General features: G+C 47.8%; 1 protein-coding gene and 1 long non-coding RNA gene across 10 annotated transcripts in view; one reads left to right on the top strand and one right to left on the bottom strand.

Annotated features, from left to right (window-relative positions):
- The window catches only part of LOC115472873 (disabled homolog 1-like), a 610,553-nt gene that overhangs the window by 277,062 nt on the left and 320,114 nt on the right, over nt 1-13,377 (bottom strand). The gene's annotated exons all lie outside the window — the stretch shown is intronic.
- Nucleotides 4,414-5,873, top strand: LOC115472875. The gene is made up of 3 exons (XR_003942573.1): nt 4,414-4,532; nt 5,766-5,769; nt 5,844-5,873. It is a non-coding gene; the product is annotated as an uncharacterized LOC115472875 (long non-coding RNA).

Raw genomic sequence — 13,377 nt, forward strand, 5'->3', positions numbered from 1 at the left:
CCCTTGAGTAACCTTTGACCCATGGTGACTATGCAATAAAGAACCTCCCTTTATGGGGGGTTTTGTGTTTTTGTTTGTTTGTTTTGCATTCTACAGGAGTGGTTTACCATATGCAGGGGGCGGACTGACCATACAGGCAACTGGGCAGTGTTCGAGGGTCCAGGGCTGTGGGGAAGGGGGGGGCAGGCAGGGGCATCGGCAACTACATCAGCCATCTGCTGCTGATGTTGGAACTTCCCTTTGCCGTGGCCTACCCCTTCTGACATAACTTCCTTCTTCTACAAGCCCAGGTCATGGCAGAGAGAAGTTCCAGTGTCAGCGACAGATGGCCGATTTAGCTGCAGGACCAAAGGAAAAGTCAGTGGCAGGGGGATAGGGAGGCAGCCGGCCTATGGGGGAGGGGGCAGCAGCAGGACCAGGACACTCTACCCCTGACCATATTGCCCAAAGCTACAAAGAGCTGCTTTGGGATTTGAACCTGTATCTTCTAGTTCCCAGCCTGCTGCTCTAACCATTAGGCAACTTCTCTTCTCTAACCTAAAACTATGCAGCTTTTTATGGACTTACTCCCATGATCCTGTGATAGTATGGAACTAGATTCAGTAAACTGGCACATAGAGCCAATTTCCACACAAAACTTTGGGTGCGAGGACTTACACCATCCGAAACCTGGTATCAATCTTCATGTGTAAGTTAGGTCCGGATGGTACCCGGTCAAAATAGCCCCAACAAAATAGCCCTGACAAAAAAGTTCTAAACCAAAAAAAGCTCCCAACATAATAGTGCCTAACATAACAGCCACGGTCAAAACGGCCTGTCCACAATATAGCCCTTGACAAATTAGCCCCCTGATAAAAGGGCCCGATCAGGCTGCCCAGAATATGGCACTGCATTTTTTTCTAGGGGGTTATTTTGTGGGAGGGGCCATTTTGTCAAGAGCTATTTTGTTAGAGGCTGTTTTGTCAAGGGCTATTTTGTCAGGGCTATTATGTTTGGGTGCCGGCATGGATCCCACGAATTCTATCACACTGCACGCATCTTTAGTGAACACCCCTCACCCTGCCACGCCCCTCCTATGACCACACCCCCTTTTGAGCTGCACGCTAAAAGATTTTTGCACAGATCTTTCTAGAACGGCACTTAGCAAGATGTGTGTGTGCAAATCCTAATTGGACCAAAATAACTGCAATAATTGGCCGTTAGCACCAATTATCACTAGTTAATGGCTCGTTACATGATTTCAATGCGTGCGCAACTTGGGCACGCGATTGTGGACACCATATATAGAATCTGGTCAATGGTGCACTCTCAATGCCCATAACAGAGGTGAGATCAGGGGAGCAGGATCTTTGAAGTCTAGCTTAGGGCATCCAGCCTCCAGCAGCGGATCAGTGAAACTGACAAGCTGACAAATGCTTTGTTCATCACATTTAGGATCTCTCCTTAAAGCAAGATGACAGTTCGCATCCCTCGAACATAAAGGGAGATGGGGAATCTACTGCACAGGTGACATTACATCAACTTAACGAGAGTGTGTCAAATTTATAGCTGGTAATCAGCTAAAAGAACACTATCAATGCAAACTGCTCACTCAGCGCTAATCCAGTCACCCTCATTGTGCTGACAGCATCAACAGCAACCAAATGGAGGCGTTGAAGGCGTATTCTTGATGTGGAAACTATAACTGCAGTTTCTGTCTAATGAAGTCAATGCACACGTTACGCATACAATATTTGTCTCTCATATGTGCTGCCTTCTAAGCTCTGCTCTAGAGGAACCTTAGACAGAGTTTTTTTTCTATTTGAGGCAGTAAATCCCTTCTCGCCGACCCAGAGGGCAGAAAATGCTTTGCAAATCGTCTTTGATTTCAAAGAGAATGGCAACTAAAAGCAAAGCTATTGAAGAGAAGCTCGTGTGGCAAATTATATTAGTACCAGAAATATACATTTCTGCCTGATGAGAAAAGTTTTCTAAGCGCATTTTCTAAAAAGGATGGCAGGCGTTGAAATTGAAAACGATTTACTTGGGCAGGAGAGACTCTTAACTGCTTAAATCTGGCTGGCTGGCCCTAGGACAGAAATTAAGCTGGACTTAAGCAGATAGTGACAGGGAAGTCAGGGGTCAGAGCTGGGAATTATCTGGGCATGACTGATATTTGGCCGATATTCAGCACAATGTTTGTCTTGTGTTTGCCTGGTAGCTATCTGGGTACTGCTGCTGAATATTGGCACTACCTGACTGAGTGGAGGAGTAGCCTAGTGGTTAGTGCAGTAGAACATGGAATGTTGCTACTACTGGAGATTCTACATGGACCATTGTTAGTGGAAGAGTAGCCTAGTGGTTAGTGCAGCAGACTTTGAGCTTGGAGAACTGGGTTCAATTCCCACTACAGCTCCTTGTGGAGATTTAGGTATGTTCGTGCAGATCTTGTTGTGTTTCTGGTTGGTAGGTCTGTAAGGTCTATCATGTAACGCGGGGCTTCGCTGTATATAACTTTATGGACCAGGGCGCAAATTTTAAATGCAATACGTTCTTTTATTGGAAGCCAATGCAGTTTTTCTCGAAGGGGTTTGGCGCTTTCGAATCTCGGTTTTCCGAATATAAGCCTGGCTGATGTTTTGAGCAGTTTGGAGTTTCTTTATAAGTTGTTCTTTGCATCCCGCATAGATTCCATTGCAGTAGTCTAGATGGCTTAGTATCATAGATTGTACTAATTTGCAAAATATTTCTCTCGGGAAGACAGGTTTCACTCGTTTGAGTGGAACATTTCTTTGTAGTTGATTTCACTTGATTCTCTAGTGTTAGGTTTCAGCCTTTTATAATGCCGAGAATTTTCAGATTGTCTGAGATAGATAGAGCATGGTCTGGGGTGGGTTTGTTCGTGTTGTATTGGGAAGAAAGGATGAGACAATGTGTTTTTTCTGTGTTAAGTTTGAATTGAAATGCATCAGCCCATGAGTTCATGATGCTAAGGCTGAGTTTGATTTCGTTGGTGATTTCCATTAGATCAAGTTTGTAGGGGATGTATAATGTGACTTCTTCGTCTGTGTAAATAAATGGATTGAGGCCTTGGGTGGATAGGGCCTTCGCTAGTGGGGTCATCATTAGATTAGATAGTGGTGATCCTTATGATACTCCGCAAGCTGCTTTCCATGGTGAAGATATATTCGAGTTTGACTTCACTTGGTATGTTCTAGTAGTTAGGAAGCCCTTGATCCAGTTGAGTACGCTACCACCAATTCCAAAGTATTCTAGGACGTTTAATAGTATTTTGTGATTTACCATGTCAAACACACTAGACATTTCGAATTGTAGGAGAAGAACATTCTTGCCTGTTGCAATTTCTTGTTTGAATTTGGCTAATAGAGTGATTAGTACTGTTTTAGTGCTGTGGGAGGAGCAAAATCCTGATTGTGACTCATGTAATAATGAGAATTTGTTTATATAGTCGGCAGTGGCGTTCCTAGGGTGGCTGACACCCGGGGCGGATCGCCGATGCGCCCCCGCCCCAGGTGCAGCGCGACCCCCCCACCCCCCTGGCGAAACGACAGACACCTCCCCCCGGCGAAAGGACCCCCCCCCCCCGGGTGCATTTTTACCTGCTGGGGGGGTGCCGCGCGCCTGTCGGCTTCGCTCGTTCCCTGCTCCCTCTGCCCCGGAACAGGAAGTAACGTGTTCCATGGCAGAGGGAGCAGGGAACAAGCGTTGCCGACAGACGTGTGGCACCCCACCAGCGGTGTGCACCCGGGGCGGACCGCCCCCACCGCCCCCCCTTGGTAAGCCACTGATAGTTGGTAATTTGCTTGGTTACCAGGCTTTCCATCAGTTTGACTGCCAGTGGTATGGATGCTACTGGGCGGTAGTTGGTGATATCAGTTGTTTTTTTCTTGGTGTCCTTTGGTATAGGGGTGAGGATATTTCCGTTATCCTTTGGGAAGAGACCATGTTGGAGCATGTAGTTTAAGTGGGATGTGAGGTCTGTTATGAAGCAAGTGGGAACGGATTTTACTAGGTAACTGGGGCAGGTATCCAGTTTGCAGTGGAGAATCATTTTAATGCTTGGGTGACAGTTTCGGTTGTGCGGGTGGCGAAGCTTGTCCAGGTTCTGTCCGCTGGGTGTTCGCTGTCGATTGGGTCCATACGCTCGATGAAGTTTTTGATGTCATTGATGTTCTGAGGTAGGGTGTTACATAAGTTTATGATTTTTTCGTTGAAGTATTTGGCAAGGTTGTCTGCAGTTGGGATGTCTGTGTTGGTAGTAGTGACCAAGGAGGTGTCTAGTAACTTGTTCACGACATAGTATAGTTTTTTAAGGTCTTTGTAATCTGGCCCTATTTTGGTTTTGTAGTACAGCCTTTTGGCTTGTCTTATTGCATATTTGTAACTTCTTTGTGTTTGTTTCCATGCGTTGAGTGTTTGTGCGACTTTTAGTTTTTTCCATGCTCATTTTAGTTTCCTGGATTGTGTTTTTAGTTTTTCCAGTTCTTCGTTGTACCATGGTGTCAAGTTATGTCTGCGTGAGGTTCTTGTTTGTGTTATCTGTTACCTGTACTCCAACCCCGCTCGTGAGCCCTTGAGCCCAGACCCCCCTCCTCCCTCCCCCAACAGTAAGGAAGTCAAGGATAGCCCAGGGTAGACTGAACCACAGTAGCAAGAAACCACCCTCAGCTACTCACCCAGGACCCCAGCTTCGGGGAGAGGTGCAGGGTTCCTCACAGGTAGAGAACACTAGAACAGTGGCGTACCAAGGGGGGGGGCGGTGGGGGCGGTCCGCCCCCGGGTGCACGCCACTGGGGGGGTGCTATGCGCCTGTCGGCTCTTCGTTTTCATGCTCCCTTTGCCCCGGAACAGGTTACTTCCTGTTCCGGGGCAGAGGGAGCATGAAAATGAAGAGCCGGCAGGCGCGCGGCACCCTCCCCCCCCCCCCCAGCGGCGTGCACCCGGGGGGGTTCTTTCGCCGGGGGATCGGGAGTTCTTTCGCCGGGGGGGCGTCACGCTGTTCCGGGGGGGCACTGCACCCAGGGGGCGGGGTGCATTGGCGATCCGCCCTGGGTGTCAGCCCCCCTAGGAACGCCACTGCACTAGAACCAGCCGGCAGCGACCGGCACTTCACAAGGAATAGCAGGCACAGCGAAACTGGGACAGCTAACAGTCTTCATCTGCACTTAGCCGCTGTTCAGTGGGGGTTGAACCCCTACCTGCAGGCAGCCGGCAGGGCTTGGGGACTCTAGAAACAGCAGCAATAACAGAAGGAGCTGAACCCCACTGAGAACCAGATCCGGGCAGACAGTATCCAGAACAAAACAAAGAAATACCAGCCAGAGGAAAGCTACTGGCTACAGAACACACACACTCTGAACCAGAGACCAAAGGGTTAACACACTCTAGCTACAGGGAAGGGGAGGAGCCAGAACAGGGAAACCAAGAGAAAGTACACAGCAAAACAAACACTGCTCCCACACTAAACCCAGCTGCCAGGGGAGCTAATTAACCACCTCCCCCCAGAAACAAACAGAGAAGGGAAACATAACTCAGCACAAGTATAGACACACAGCTAGGGAACACAAAACAGGGAGGAAGGGCAACACAGAACTACCCCTCCTCCACAGCACAAGCTCTACAAACACAGAATCTACAAGGCTAAAGGCAAGCACAGAGCTCAAACGCCAAAGCACCGTTTACCTGGAAAAGCAGGTAAAAATAGATCCTGGATACTGATGTCTGAGCTGCAGACGTCAGCTACAACTCGGGCTGACCAATAGCAGGTAAGTCCCTTCCAGCTACTCTAGCAGAGAGGTTCCCACTCCTCCCCAGCCTGCTAGCAGAAACGTAACAGTTTGTAGGGGTGCTATTTCGTTTAATATGTTTTTGCATCTTTTGTCTCAATCTGAGAGATAATTTGTTGTGTCCGTTTGTGCTGTCCAATCAGTATTGTATATCTGTTGCCAGAATGTTACTGGGTCTATTTGGTCTCTTGTAATGTGTGTTGTTTGTTCTTGTTTGCTGTGTGAACCCTTTTTTCGCCATTATAAGGATAGGTTTAGTTTGAAGTGGTCTGACCATGGTTCGTTATTGTTATGTTCTTGTCTGTGGACAGTTTGTGCGAGATAAGGTCGAGTGTGTGTCCTTTGACATGGGTTGCTTGGTTATGTGGCCATTTAAGGTCCCATAATTGGAGGAATTCTTTGCATTCACATGCGTTTGATGAGTCTGGGTCTTCGAGGTGTAGGTTGATGTCTCCCAGTATTAATATATTAGAGTTGGCTACACAGGAGTTTGATATGAAGTCCATGAAGTGTGGTTGGCATTCATTCCAATTGCTTGGTGGTCTATAAAACAGGACACAGTTTAGGTGGCTAAGCAGGGTAGTGTGCTGTATTCTAATTGAGGCGATTTCAAGCTGGGATGTTATGGGCTCTGCATTGGTTTCGGTGGTGAAGTGGGATCGATGGATTAGTGCTATGCCTCTCTTTTCCTTCCTAGTCCAGTGAGTGATTTTGTATCCCGGGGGGCATAGATGTAGGATTATTGGGTCCTTTTGGTCATGGATCCAGGTTTTCAGATGTGATCCAATCTGTTATTATTGCCGCTTTATTTACAACAGATCTGGCATTGATGTAGCCCAACTGAATTATTTGGTAAGGGTCATCCATGTTTGGTGTTATATGGCTTTTCATCAGTTGTCGGTGCTTTGTTGGTGCGGGTTTGGTGGGGCCTTTCTTTCCCTTGAATTGAGGTTGTCCGCATGTTAGTGTTCTTATTTTGTTTTGGTTGTTGTCATTTTGTTGAGGTGTGACGCAATTGGCCATTCTTTGGTGATTACGTATTGTGGGTATGACGTTTTCAGTGAGTGGGGTGATTAGTATTAGGTGGATCAAGGATATGGAGTAGATTATTAGGAGTAGATTGCTGGTGTTCATTATGATGTCAGCTCAATTAGTGTTGCTAGTGGGCCATAATTGAAAGTTCTATGGCAGGACTATATTCTTTGGGTTGTGATCTTTCCTGTATCCCAGGGTGTATTGCACCTAAGGGCAGTAGATATTTTCCTTTCTCAATTGGGTACACAATCAAGCTTCTAGCTTTGGGCAGTCTAGGGTTAAATGACTTACCCAATATCACTGGGAGTTACTCTAGGACTTAATTGGCTTTCCGTATTTTCGGCAGAATATTTTAGTGTGATTCTTCATAGCATTCCAGGGAAAGGTTCAGCGATTGGTTCCTCTCTCTGCTGCTGCTGCTCTCCAAACCGGTGGGTCTCCAGCCGACCGTCACCCTCCACTCGATGCTAACCTCTGTTCACTCAACAGCTTCCGCCAATCGTCGCTCTCGCTATCCTCACCATCATGTTAGGGGGTCAGCTGTTAGTGGCCTGCCACCCGACGTTCTCCGACCAGTGCTGCGCCAACCGCTTCAGTGCTCGACTATGGTTCGGAGTTAGCGTGGGCTCGGCGAGGTACTGTATGCTGCTCCTGGGTATGGGAGGCCAAGTGAGGTGGTCCCAAGAGCCGACAGGAGAGAGCCCCAGTTTGATGTTGGTGGGGTCGCTGGGAGTTCTCGTGGGCTTACGAGGTACTGCACGGTGCTCCTGAGTACGGTAGGTCAGATAGGTGGTACCCAGAGCCGATAGGAGAGCGCCCCTGTTTGGTGTTGGTGGGGCCGCTGGGAAACCGAAGTTATTATGTTGGAAGACTTTAAAGTTTTGTTGGGAGGGGGTCAAAGTTGGTTAAGGGGGCAGGATTTTATTAGGGGGCGGTCAGAATCAGATGTGTGGAGCGATTAGCTATTGGAGAGATGTTTAGTTTATTGAGATCTGATATACTGCCTAAGCTGATACACAGATGTGGGGGATGGTGTGCTGCCATGGCAGTCCTGAAGGAATTTACTGACTTTTGAGTGGGCCTATACCACACTATAGGGTGCTTTTACCAAGCTGTGGAAAAAAAGGGCCCTGTGGTAGTGGTGGGGCCATTTTTGCTGTGCGCCAGGGCCCTTTTTACCATAGTGGATAAAAAGCCCTTGAAAAAGATATATCCATGTGGTAAGATTATGGCGGGGGGGGGGGGGGGGAGCACTTACCACCACCCACTGAGGTTGCAGTAAGGGCGTCCGTGGTAACCTGCGGTAACCAGGCAGGGATCCCGAGGCCCCACCAGTGGAAGAATCCAGCACTGTTCTTCACTCCAAGCCTGCCCTACCCCTACGGCTGCTTTTTTCTCTCATCACACATGCTTGGTTTCAAAACCAAGCATGCATCTGAGGGGAAAAGCAACTGCTCGCACGGCGGTAGAGGCGAGCGAAGAGCAGACCTGGAAGGGGGCCCGGCGCTGGAGTTTTCTCTCTCCTGCTCCTGTCTGAATATGATAACTCAGGGCCCGTCAGGAGCAGGAGAGAGACAGAGAGAGAGACTCCGGGGTTGGGACCCCTTTGGAGGTCAGGCCCGGAGAATTTTGCCCCTTCTTCTCGGCGGCCCTGGGTTTAACCAGGCAGGAGCCTCTCCTGCCTGGTTAAACCCTTTTGAATTTTAGCTTTTTGGGTAGCCTCTAGATTAAGGAGCAAAAATTCATCTGCAATTCCAGGTGTGCAGTATGGCATGACCAACTCAAGTATTTCATCCTTCCAAGCCAAATAAAATATGTGCCCATTGTAATTGGATAATAATAATTATTGTGCAATCAATCTTTAAAGCTATTAAGCCACTGCATGAATACAATATTATTATAACTTTCATCATATCCAATATGAAAAAGTGTGAGACTTTTTCATAACCCAACTAATTTAAGAGAAGTTCAATTTATTTGATGCTTTCATTAATCTTAAAATTTCACGTGTCCAGCATTTGAGGCCTGCAATTTCATTCCTCTTCCTCAATGCCCAGTTAATGTGTGCTTTCAAAGCTACTGTATGATGCCCAATCAGGATTCCGGTCAAATCACAGCACAGAAACAGTACTAATTACCCTAATGACCAAATTCAAACAAATGATTGCTACCTGCACCAACATACTCGTCTTACAATTTGACATGTCAAGTGCCTTTGACATGGTTGACCACGGAATCCTATTACACATACTTGAATATTTTGGCATTGGAGGCAATGTCCTAAACTGGTTCAAGGGGTTCCTAACCTTGCGCTCATATCAAGTCACATCAAATTCAACTACGTCTGCTGCATGGACACCTGAATGTGGAGTACCGCAGGGATCCCCCCTCTCGCCAACTATTTTCAACCTAATGATGATCCCCTTGGCAAAACTTCTATCAAATCATAACCTTAACCCTTACATATATGTAGATGATGTAACAATATATATTCCTTTCAAACAAGACATTAACGAAATCTCCAACGAAATCAACCAAAGTCTACACATCATGAATACCTGGGCAGATGCATTCCGACTGAAACTGAATGCAGAAAAAACTCAATGCCTCATACTTACCTCCCAATACAACACAAATAAATTTACCGCTATTAACACACCTAAACTAAATCTGCCAATCTCTGAAACTTTGAAAATCCTTGGAGTCACTATCGACCGCCACCTAACACTTGAGACTCACGCGAACAACACAACCAAGAAAATGTTCTACTCCATGTGGAAACTGAAAAGAATAAGACCATTCTTTCCAAGATCTGTCTTCCGCTGCCTAGTACAATCACTCGTACTCAGTCATCTGGACTACTGTAACTCACTATACGCAGGCTGCAAAGAACAAATACTGAGGAAACTTCAAACAGCCCAGAATACAGCAGCCAGACTCATCTTCGGAAAACCAAAATACGAAAGTGCAAAACCCTTACGTTAGAAACTACACTGGCTCCCACTCAAGGAACGTATCACCTTTAAAGTATGCACTTTAGTTCACAAAATCATTCACGGTGAAGCCCCCGCATACATGTCTGATTTAATAGACCTGCCACCCAGAAACGCTAAAAGATCATCCCGAACGTTCCTCAATCTCCACTTCCCTAACTGCAAAGGCATAAAATACAAAGTACTACACGCATCAACCTTCTCTTATATGAGCACGCAACTCTGGAATACACTACCATGCAATCTCTTTGAGAAAATTTATTGCAAGGATCACAACACATGAAGTCCAAACACACCAATAACAATGCATCAATATACTCTCTTCTGAATTCTCTTCCCCCGTATTTTCACCACACTTAAAACTCTACCCACATATAAAACTGATATACCCTAATGTTCTCTTGCTATTGTTCTATCGCCCTATCTTTTCCCCATTGTTACATTCCATTGTTTCTACGCCCCTAACGATGTTTTGACTTGACTTTGTCTTCCCATAACTCCTCACAATGTAACCCATAATCGTACTGTAACACATTGTATTTCCATCATTCACAATGTATTGTAAGCCACACTGAGCCCGCAAATAGGTGGGAAAATGTGGGATACAAATGCAATAAAATAAAAATAAATAAATAAAAATCCAGTAGCCTCAGGATCCAGAGACAGGTTAGGGTCAAAAACCAAAGAAATCCTGTGTTTGGACATGTTTAATTTCAACAATTAAACTGCAATTAAATTGTTTCCAAATGCCCACAGTGCTATTCTGAGAGTGCCGAAAATGTAAGTATTTCACAATATAAGAACAGAAGAAAAGACAGACAAAATCAGACCAAGGCAGAGGCATAACCAGATGACTGATTTTGGGTGGGCCTGAGCCCAAGGGCAAGGAATTCGAATCCCCCCCCCCCCCCCCCCCCCCCCCCCGCAATCCCTGGCTCTGCTCTCTGCCCACCAACCCAAAATGTTAAATACCTGAGCAGGCGGGGATCCCAAAACCCCGCCAACTGAAGATTTCCTCCTCCTTGGGCAGCCAGTGCTCTTTTAAAAGGCAACTGGGAGCACTTGCCTCCAGCTGACACTGCTGCCGACAGTTTTATGTGCAACAAACCTCCACCATTGTAATAAATTAACCCATTCGTCAAACATTCCATTTCTACTTCTCTGCAATATTGTCAGCCTGCTAGCAATTGTGAATATCCAGTTCTGGTTTCAGCTTCTGCATGCAGTAAGTGAATTGTCCATCGTTATTTTGCAAGGACACAGGTGAAATTCAAGAAAAACAGAAACCTCCCCACAATGCATGTACAAGCAGAGTTGAAGATACTTTTACTTTAAAAAATATTAGCCGTAGTTGTACCCAGTAGCATAGCAAGATCTCAATTTTTGGATGTGCCTGGGGGTGGACTGGGTGGGCATAACCTACGCATTTCCACTGTGCCCGCTACTCCCCCTGAAGCAGTAAAATGAATACCTTGGCTGGTGGGGATCCCCAAGCCTGGCAGCTGAAGAGTTCTCTCTGAAGTCGTCGTCCCCCCCCCCCCCCCCCCCACACACACCTAGCAGTCTCATCCAGACAGCAGTATGTTTCCAGCTGTCAACACTGCACTGCCCCATGCATGCTCAGTTCAACCAGCATCCCCCCCCCAATGCACGCATGCATGGGGGGGGGGGGGGTGCCGGTACTGGCAGCTGCAAATGTGCTGCTGACTGCCGCGGGGATGAGATTTCATCTGGTGGGACCCAGGGATCCCCACCAGACATAGCTGCCGAGAGGGGGGGGGGGCAGGGGGGACAAAATTCCCCGGGCCCAGGCCTCCAAGGGGGGGCCCGGCACCGCAGTCCCACCCGCCCTCCGTTGTCGACCGTCTGCCCCCTGCATTGAAATCGCAGTCTCACTTCCGTGAAAGCAGCTCTGCAGGCAGCAGAACGCCTCCCTTCGGGCCTCCTTCCCTCCCTGTGTCCCGCCCTCGTCTGACATAACTTCCGCGAGGACGGAACACAAGGAGGGAACAAGGGCCGAAGGGAGGCGTTCTGCTGCCTGCAGCGCTGCTTTCACGGAGGTGAGACTGCGATTTCAATGCAGGAGGCCCGGCCCGGTGGCGGACGGAGGGGGAGACCAGCGGCGGCGACCTCGGGGGGGGGGGGGGGTGGAGGGGGAAGCAGTGGCTGCGACGACCTCAGGGGGTGGAGGGGGGAGCGGCGGTGACCTCAGGGTGGGAGCGGGGGGGGGGGGGGGGGTTGAGGGCGGCAGGGGCGGGGCCCCGGGGATGGCCCTGCCCCGGGCCCGGCCCAGTCTCTCGGCGGCCCTAGCACCACCTATACTAGCGATGTTTGCTGCCACTGGGTGGGCCTGAAGTGAAACTGGGTGGACCCCTGCCCACCTGGGCCTACCCATGGCTACGCCACTCGTTGTACCTAAACACCTTGGGCCTGATATTAAAAAGAAAAGCTGAGGGATCGATATTCAAATCAATTCAACCAGGCAGGAGAAGGTCCTGCCCAGTTAAATCTCCTGTGCCTATCCACTGATATTCAGCGGCTCATATCCAAGCAGTTCTGCTGAATATTAGCACTCACTGCTGCTGCACTATCCGGGTTGTGCCAGGGCAGTCCAGGGCGTAGTCTGGGCAGAACCAGCACTTATCCGGGCACTGACATTATTCTGTGTCGGTGGCTGGACAGCTAACTGTAAGTCTGCATAAAAAGCAATCCTAGCTTTTGCCTGGTTAGCTATCCTGACACAGGCCAGTATCTGAATAACTTCCAGGTAAAGGGTCGTAGATTTGATAAATACTGTCTTTCTGTGGTATAATCAAATCAGTTTAAATATTATTATATGAAGGTACTTTCTCTGTCTCCAGTGGGCTCACAATCTAGGTTTTTGTACCTGGGACAAGAATGAGTGGGTTTTGCTCCTTTCCCCATCATCACTCTGCACCACCTGGGAGATCAGTTGGGCCCAGGGACCTATTCTAACTGGGAAAATGGAAGGTGAGTCTTTACTTGTTGGGCTGTGGAAGGGGAGTTCTTACTTGTTGGGGGTAGGGGGAAGGGAGGTGACCTGTAGTTGAAGGGAGTGGGATGGGGTGTTTACTTGACAACAGGGTGAGAGCGAGATGTATACTTATTGGGGATAGGAAGGGCAATTGGACCTTGCCTAGGAGTGAGAACATAAGAACATAAGCACTGCCATACTAGGAAAAAACAGTGGTCCATCAAGCCCAGCATCCTGTCTCCGACAGTGGTCAATCCAGGCTTCAAGTACCCGGCAAACCCACCAAATAAATAAATAAATAAATAAATAAATTTAATAATGTTCAATGGACTTTTCCCTCAGGAATCTGTCCAAACCCCCTTTAAACTCTGTAAGGCCAGCTGCTGTCACTACATTCTCCGGCAACGAGTTCCAGAGTCCAACTACACGCTGAGTAAAGAAAAACTTTCTCCTGTTTGTTTTAAATCGAACATATTCTAGCTTCATCTTGTGTCCCCTGGTTTTGTTGCTGTTTGAAAGTGTAAACAAACGCTTCACATCTGTCGGCTCTACCCCGCTCATTATCTTG

This window comes from Microcaecilia unicolor, chromosome 6 (genome assembly GCF_901765095.1).
Source record: "Microcaecilia unicolor chromosome 6, aMicUni1.1, whole genome shotgun sequence".
In the NCBI taxonomy this organism is placed as follows: domain Eukaryota; kingdom Metazoa; phylum Chordata; class Amphibia; order Gymnophiona; family Siphonopidae; genus Microcaecilia; species Microcaecilia unicolor.